The following is a 9,583-nucleotide window of genomic DNA, read 5'->3' on the forward strand; positions in this document are numbered from 1 at the left end:
TAGAACTCTTCAATTACATAAAGATGTATTTACTTAAACTTGTCTAAATATTAATATTGTTTTTTTATTAATTTTGACTATTTTTACATTTCCTTTTAGTATCATTAATTATTATTTTATTCAATAAAAATTGATAATAAATATTTTTAATTTCAAAAGATAATTAATGTTTTAAAAATATATAATTAATAATATTTAAAAAATTATAATTAAAATTAATAAAATTATAAAATTTTAATAAAAATAATTAATTTAATTTTTATTTTTAAACTTTATACAAATTTAACTTTTATTTATTTTTTGGAACTAAGGGAAGCAAGATTCAATTTCCTCTCACAAATAATTGTTAGTGATATGCACTAGGTCAATCATGTTTGACCATGTTTTGACTTTATCATTTTATTATTTATTGATTGGCAGTTTTTATCATTTTATATTAATGATTAAAATACTTGAATGGTTAATTCTTTCTAAGGTCATCGAGTATGTGACTTGATAGTAGAACCCTTAGGTTTAATAAAAGAATTATATACCATCTATCTCTAGTCTTAATAGAACATTGAGACTAGTATGATGTTGACTGATGATTATGTTTTACTAATCATGTATATGAGATATTAAGTCAAATCATAGGTGCTATTTGAGAAATAAGGCACTGGATGACCCACTGTGAGAATACTATATAGATCACTGTCATAAGTAATTCTCATTACAGTTCTATTAGTATAATCCTTTGACCTTGAAATCATCATGGATTTCTACATAGCTATTTCATATTTTGATACAGTCTTACATTATCTTTAACAAGATAATGGAATAGATTGTCATTGGATATGAAAGTAACTATGTGAGAAATGTGAGTGACTGAGAAGGAATTTGTCCCTCATTTATTTGAGTAAGATATCTATGGGCCCCTTGAAGAAGATAGACTGAAGAAAATGCATGGCCATGCTAATTGATAAGAAGTTATCATTTTCAGTCTACTTAGAGTCAAAAAACTAATGATTGAATGTTATAAGGATGACATAACTATGCCTTATATTCAATCTGGATATCGAGAGACAAAGGGATTAAAATATTATTGTAAATGGTTAAATCGGATTATCGATATTCATATAACTTGGGTAGTCATAATGTCTTGCTAGAGGCCACTTATGACTTGTGGGCTGAAATAGGGATTTCGAGCCTACTGCCAACGTTATATGAACCTACAGGGTCGCACACTAAGAACAGGCCCAAAACAGTTATGGGTTGTACAAGCCCAATGTGATTAAGTGATTAATTAATTAATTATATATATATATATATATATATAATTCGTAATATATTAATAAATATATATATTAATTCGAAATTTAAGGATAAGTGTTTTCCTTAATTTATTATTTTTGGAAGATAATAAATATAGTAATTAATATATATGGATAATTATCAAAAAGGGAGTTTTTGATAAACATAAACTTGTAGAATTGCAATGAGATTGAAATTCGAATTTGTCTCAAACCCTAGTGTTATTTATCACTATAAATACTCATTAAGCAGTTGGTTTGAGAATCACGAAATTCATTATTCACTAAATCACTAAAATTCGAAATTGCTTGTGAAGCAATAGTGCTAGCACACAAGCACTAGTTTTGGCTAAGGTCTGTTCGTGTGGATACTCGTAGAGGACGCGTTCTTTTGGAGGCGTTTCTGATCCGAGGCCAGGTATCACCAAAGTGAACCACCTCCTTCCTTCCTACATTGCTGTTGAATTCGACATACAAGTAAGTAATTATTCTGTTAATTCGAATTACATGGATCTTGATTTGGGTTTGTAGATAAATTTTTGAAATTCCGCTGCGTTATGAACCTATAAAACCCAACAATAATAATATAGATAACAGGGGATATCTATTGTCCACATGAGTTCTGAACTACTCCCCATTTTTCATGAGTCTCAAAAAAGGATTGGGATTCCCTCAAGTCCAAATGAACTTGAGAAGGTCATGTTCACGATCTACACCGTTCATTGTAAAATGAACGGTGTAGATTAATTTGATTAAAATTGTGCCTTTTTAATCTACACTGTTCATTACAAAATGAACGGTGTAAATCGTGAACATGATCCCCTCAAGTTCAGAACTTGAGGGAATCCCAATCCCTCAAAAAATTATTGTTAAGTTTTTAACTAAAATTTCGATTTATAAGAGAGTTGCAATTAGATGAAATATATATATGAGGGAGAATACAAAAATTTTTTAAAGTTAAGAGAGGAAAAAGTAGTTCGGACTTAAACAATATTATAGCCACATGGTGGCTCAAATGGACATTTTTCCTTAATTTTAAAAATTACAAACTTTTCAAGTGAATTTTTTAAAATTTATTATGTTATTTAGACAATTATTACATATTAACTCTCTTAATTTAAAAAAAAATTAATTTTATATATAATATAAATTTATTTCTATTTTACTCCCCTTAATTTTGATTCCTGGCTAATATCTGGAGGTAATAGTAAGTATTCCTAAATAATATAACGATCAAATTAATCTTACAGTAAAATATGATAAATACATTACAATTTTGGTGGTTGGCCAGAATTCTCCCAATTATACTCTTTAGAAAACTTCTGTCCGACAACATCTAGCAAATATAAACCATCATCACGAGCAGACCAAACACAAGTTTTGGAGTCACACATTTGTAATAACTCCGGCCAATCCCAAAATATTTTATACCTTCCGCTGTATAAATTACGATTCGAATTGAAATCGCACCAGAAACGAGTAGTCCCTAAAATATTCATACAAAATCGAAAGCTAAATTCATCCAAAGATGAAATTTCATGGCTACCTAAATCATCATCAGCAGACCAGCAATGAAGAAGCAGTGTGTTGTTGCTCAAATTATTGATGATGTGGACGTTATACCTTTGTGTAATGCAAAAACCAGTGCATGGGTGATTTATAGATAATGTTAGTGTCAGCAATAAAACGACGACGTATTTGGTTTTCATTTTCATATTTGGGTTATAGTTCTTTGTGTGAAGAAAGTTTGATATTTTTATAGCTATCATGCATTCCGTGTTCTTGGAGTTTTTTCTAGGGTTTAGCTTATTTTATATATGGCATGTAATTCGACAATCTTTAGAATTATCGCCTATTCACTTGCAATAACAAGACTGTGACCATGTTTTTTTTATGCCAAATATGTCTTAAAAAAGCCAAATCTTTCATAAAAGTTTCACAAAAATCATGACCTTTCAATTTTGTCGATTTTGGCCAAAAACAAATTATTTGATTTCAATTGTGGCAACTCTCAATTTGATTTCAATTTGCCTATGTGGCGCCTATGTGACGCCTATGTGGCATGCCAAATATTGAAAGGTCATGATTTTTGTGAAACCAAATAATCCATTTTTGGCCAAAATCGACAAAAGTGAAAGATCAGGACTTTTATGAAACCAAATAATCAGTTTTTGGCCAAAATTGACAAAATTGAAAGGTCAGGACTTTTGTGAAACTTTTGTGAAAGGTTTGATCTTTTTACAACATTTGGCCTTTTTTTATAATCATAAAATAGAAGCATTGTCCACCTTAAATTTTATATTTCGTCAATTTTAATCATCTTATAAAATTTTGGTACAACATTACCCCTTTGTAAAGAAGATATTTTTTTCGCCAAATGTAAAGAAGATACTAATCGTACAAAAATGAAATTTCCACATCAACTGTAAAACCGTCAGATATTATTTGATAATAGATCTTATAAAAAATTTCTGCATTCGCCACTGAATGGGAGCATGATAGATATAAGAGAGAACATAAAATACTAGCAAAAATGATTTTATCAATGTACGATTGTTCAAAAAATTCGCGATTATGACTAAATTGGTATGAATATTCAAAAAATAAGTTTACTATTTAGTGTGTTTTTTTTGTCAAAAAAAAATTAAAAAAAAATACTGTTTAGTGTGTTAATTTTATGAATACCACCGATAAATATTATCCAATTTCTATCATAACATATTTTCTCTGATATAGACGGTTTATGTGGACACATTATTTCCTTGTTGGACTTATTTTGTAGGGTATTACTTATATACTACCACTATTTACTAGGTGCCGCCCTCTAAATTACCTCCTTACCCTTTAACCAAAATATAGTAATTTTTTTCCTCTCGATTTTAATCCAACCCCAAAATAGTAATGACTGATTACGATTCTAATTCGTCTGAAAAAAATATTAAAATTTCGGAAAATTTTCTCATATAATTTTCATAATTTAATTTTTTTTACTTGAAAATGTTTTCATATTGCGTCCTACCATATGGTGGGACGTCCACATTTTGCGTCAACGTCTCACCATGTGGTGGGACATTTGCACACAAACGTCCCACCATATGCCTAGCGTCCATATGGCAATCATGTCAAACCTGACATAATAGTATGTGGTGCTATTCTATGATGTGTGAATAATGAAGTAGATAAATAATTTTTTTATATATAGAAAAACATTGTCGTCTTATGTGTATAAACTAAAACAATTCTTTTTATACACTACTATTTACTATCCTAAATTACTAGGTATCGTCTTTTTTTTATCTAAATACCTGTTTATTTTTTTATAATTCTAAAACTCACATTCAATTCCTCTCAACTCACATTCAAACACGAAGATACCCCGATAAATATTTTTTAATTTTTTTTCGAATTAATTTTTTAGTGATGTCCACATATATGGTGGGACGTTAGTGTGCAATCAATAAAATGTGTTAATTATCTTCTCTTCAAAAGGCGTATAAATGCAAAACAATAGAAAAATAGAGCCTATATTTATAATTTATTATTGTGAAGCATATAAATGAAAAAACCTGCACAAAAACAAAGGCCGAATACATAGTTTGACCCCTGAACTTGCACCTTTTTATCCATCTAACCCCTAAACTTAACGTCTTACCTATCGAACCTCTGAACTTGTTAAATAATTCGATTTGACCCCCGAACTTGATAAATACGTAAACATTGAATCCCTCTGTACATAAATTCTTGTAGAATGTTTCAAGTGCCAGGTGGACAATGAGGGGTTCAATGTTTACGTATTTATCAAATTCAGGGGTCAAATCGGATTACTTAACAAATTTAGAGGTTCCATAGGTGAGATGTTAAGTTTAGGAGTTAGATGGGTAAAATGGTACAAGTTCAGAGGTCAAATTATGTATTAAGCCTAAAAACAAGCATATATGTAAGAAACCCTTATTTTGTATCTCTATCGCGAAGGGACTTACCCTTAATACCGAGATACCAATACCGAGAGAAAAGGAGACCACCAAATATGGACTATATAAGTCACATGATGAGAAAACCCTAAGTTACTTTTTTTCTACTCACTTGATATTGTTTCTTTCTATTCTCTCTTCTTTCCCCGATTAAAAAGCTGACTTCAGCGGCGAAGCGAACATCCGGAGACCCCCTCCGGCGTTTTTTCTGACCCTTATTTGTGGATTTCAGGTGATGCTTCCGGCATAGATCTATCATAGTTTTTGGTGATTTATCAGACATGTTTTGAGCTTTCAATAAATATAAAATGGGCTTATATATTAGAAGAAATTAAACCTTGTAAAACTATAAAATAATTATAAAAATATTGTTTTAACTTTTTCATTAAATTTTGGCATTTGAAATTGGGATTTTTGACTGTCTAGTAATTGTTTCGTATACAATCGGTTTTAGATGGCGGTAACATATAACATTAAACTCTTTATGGCCGTTTCTATAGTTACTTTGTATTTAAGTTACTTTATCTACTTTACTATTTGATGAATGTCATCACATTCATCTAATAGTAAAAGGTTGATAAAGTATTATTTATTAAAAAAACAAAGTAACTATAGACCTATTTTTAATGGCAAATTATTTTATTTTATTTTCTCCTACTATTTGGCTTTTTCAATTTTGATATAGGCATGACAGCTTCTTGGCATTATAGAACCAATGGTGGTGGCGGCACTAGGACTACGAACAGCAATGAATGAGTTATTGACTTCAGTTAGTTGATTTTCTTGATCTAGTTTCAAATTTTAGAAATTAGATTTAATTTGGGTGGCCCATTAGGTGGCTAAAAAAGCCCTTGTGGATGACTGTTTTGCAGTTCTCATCATTTACTTTTGGAATGACTTACTCATTGGTAATGAGCAGTCATTTCCTATTTGTATATATCATTTCTTCATTTAATGAAGTTTAGCCTTTGACAAAAAAAAAAACTTTTTATTTATATATTAACTTTTCAAATTTTCTAATTACTAACTATTTTTATCTACACAAATACGGTATAAAGATAAAAAAAAATTGTTTTATCGTCGTGCTTTAGTTTTAGGTCTGAACCAAAATTGTATCTCGCAAAAATTGTTTATCTTCGTGCTTTCTCTCATTTATATCACACCGTCACCGAATCTTTCTCTACTGCCGTATCTCTTCTCCTTCGATGTCTCTCGGCCATCCCTTTCCCCCTTTCGAGTTTAATCTCTCTTTATTTAATGGTTTCAAAAATGTCTTATGGTTGCATGCCAAAATTGCTTCAATCGGATTGTCGGGCCAAAGGTTATAGATTCCATCTGCACCTGTTATATCCTAATAAGGTTTCATTCTGATTTTTGAGGAAGCGATAAAATGAGATTGGTTTGGTGAAGCTTTAGACTTAAATATTGTTTCTATTGGGGTATTCAGACTTTTGGTGATTTAAGGATGTGCCTAATATTTACCTTTGCTGTATTCTAAAGATATAGATTTGATTATATAAAGTAGAGTATTTAGATTAATATGAAAATTGGGTATTCATTCCTTTTATGAGCTAAGAGATGTGTATCCACTAATCGTTTATTGTATCACGAGATAGAAAAAGAAAATGTATAAAAACCTAGACCATGTTTAATTCATGAAATGGAATAATATAAAATAAAATAACTATTTCATTAGAAATGGAATAGCTATTGTTTACTTTTTAAGAAAAAAAATGTTTTTCCACAAAATCATGGAATAGCAATTTCATGGAATAACTATTCCATGAATCAAAGCAAAGAATAATCATTTCATATGAAATATCTATTCCATTCCACGCCTATTTCATGAACCAAACATAGCCATAGTGTAATCTAAGAAAATCAAAAGAAAATCAATTGGCATAGAAAGAGTATTTGCTGTTAGAAACTAAAGAAAGGAAGCTAAAAGGAGCATAACATTTGCTATCATTTGAATGCTTTAGAAGGTTAAATTTTGTTTTGCTACAAAATATATAAAGGGTATCCACCCTAAATGCTTAACTACAATACAAAAGTAAAGCAAAACCTAAATGTATTAAATAAATTAAGAGTTTATTAGTTGAAGCTCGAAATGTTAATTGCTTTGTCCATGCTTTCTGTATTTCTGCTTATTTTCAATATGTGATTTGCATACTCCTAAATTGCACGAATACAGCAGAACAATTTTTTATTTAAATATAGAAAACAGAAATATGGGGAAAACGTGTAAATAGTAAAAATATAGCGTCATATTTATAAATATTAAAAGTTATAAAATTATGTAATATATAGGGGTATTCGTTAAACAAATCCTAACATTTCACTTTTTTTTATTTGCGATTTGAGCCTAACGTTAATAACGATTTAGTCCTTATATCCATTTTTTGTGTTAGTCAACAAAACTATATGATCTCTCATTTTTGTTTTTTTCAACGATTTTGTCTCATTTTTGTTTTCGTCAACGATTTCGTTTCTCATATTTAAAAATCAATTTATACCTAATTCCTTTAACTTCGTTGACTAATACTAAAAATAGACGAAGGAATTAAACTGTTGACGGAAATAAAGATGAGGGGCTGTATCGTTTAATTTTCAAATAAGTGAGATTAAAATATGAATTATGTCAAATATGAAGGACCTCATAATAATTTATTCATCAATTTATTACTACTCTAACTCTTGGCTGCATAGGGGTGCCTAGTCATTTAACAGTATCGAAGATCCATTAAAAAAATATTATTAACTAATTTTATGAGTTGTTAATACACAAACACACAACTAATTTCATAATTTGAACACCTTAAGAACCTTCTCCCTAAATTTTCATTAGTTCATGATGTTCTCATAACGACTTCTATGTTGCAATGAGCTGAGGGGATTCTAAAGTTAATTTTCTCCATGCTTAGGTTTTTATATCTAAATCAGCTTTGAGCTAACAAAATTAAATTAAAAAAAAATCAAGAAGAATAAGTAAGATTATTTTTCATTGATAGTATTTTTTTATCAGAGATAAAACTATTCGATGTTAGATGTTAGCGGAAATTAATTTATATTAATATTTTTTTTAAATCAGGCGAAACAACTGTTTGCGTAAAATCAGGACCGAATCTCTGACCTTCGGATGTATAAAGAGGGACTTAGACATTAGACTAAGCCCTTAAGTAAATTGATTATGTTTTCAGATCTATAAATATTTTAAGATAAAAAGAAAAAAAATGAAAATACTCAATAAGAAAAGAATAATGATGAGAAAAAATATAAAAGAAAAAAATTATTTTTCTAATTAGACAAAAATGATTGACGAGACAATGGAGGATATAAATGACGAAGATGTAGGATGTAGAGATTAACAAAATAGTGAAGAGAAGGTGATAAAAATAAGCTTTAAAGAGAAAATTGTAACTATTCTTTTGATTTCTATATGAAAATGAAAAGTAAAAATTTATTTTTGTTTAATCCAAATGGCAGCCACGTGTCTTACATGCAAACACATAAAGCAGGATTATATTAGATTAAGTAGGATTTAATACACACTCTACCACTCTTTATTGAACTAATGATAGAACGAGTTGTGTGGTATGAACAAAGATAGCGTGCAATAATGTAAGTGGGACAGTTTACTGCCTACTTTACCGTCTTTTTATTCATTCAAACAAATATGTTGGTGGCCTTATTAAATACTAACAAGTGATGCTATATAATTCATCTTTTCATAATTTCGACCTAGCTAACGGATCCTTTAACACTGTTTATTAGGGTGCTTATATTTTAGTTTGCGCCTGAAAAATCATTAAGATCATAGTTGAAATGTGGTACTAAGATACTTTAATTTAGTGACAAGTCGCTATGTAAATGATAAATGTGTTTATTATTTTATACTAAAATATATATATTATTTTATTTAATAACTAATAATTTAATTTTTGTATATATTTAATGAATCATGTAGATATTTTATGAATAAAATAAAATTTACCTGCACTTGAGTCTAAAAATTTATCGATTTTCAATCATTTGACTCGAGTGGAACAAATTTCAATTCGAGAAGATAAATTTGACAATAATACAAAATCTAACTTCTTCAACAAAATAAAAAAGATGGAAAAAATTTCCGATTGATTTTAAAAATGACTAAAAATTAAAAGTTAAGTTGAAAATGTTATTTAATAATAGAAATTGAAAAAAAAAATACTAAACTCATCCAAGATAAAAACAAAATTTTATTTTATTTTTTTATTTTTTTGTAATTTAAATTAACAATAATTTATCAAAAAACAAAAACTTAAATTAACAATATATTTTTGT

Source organism: Mercurialis annua, linkage group LG1-X (assembly GCF_937616625.2).
Source record: "Mercurialis annua linkage group LG1-X, ddMerAnnu1.2, whole genome shotgun sequence".
Lineage (NCBI taxonomy): Eukaryota > Viridiplantae > Streptophyta > Magnoliopsida > Malpighiales > Euphorbiaceae > Mercurialis > Mercurialis annua.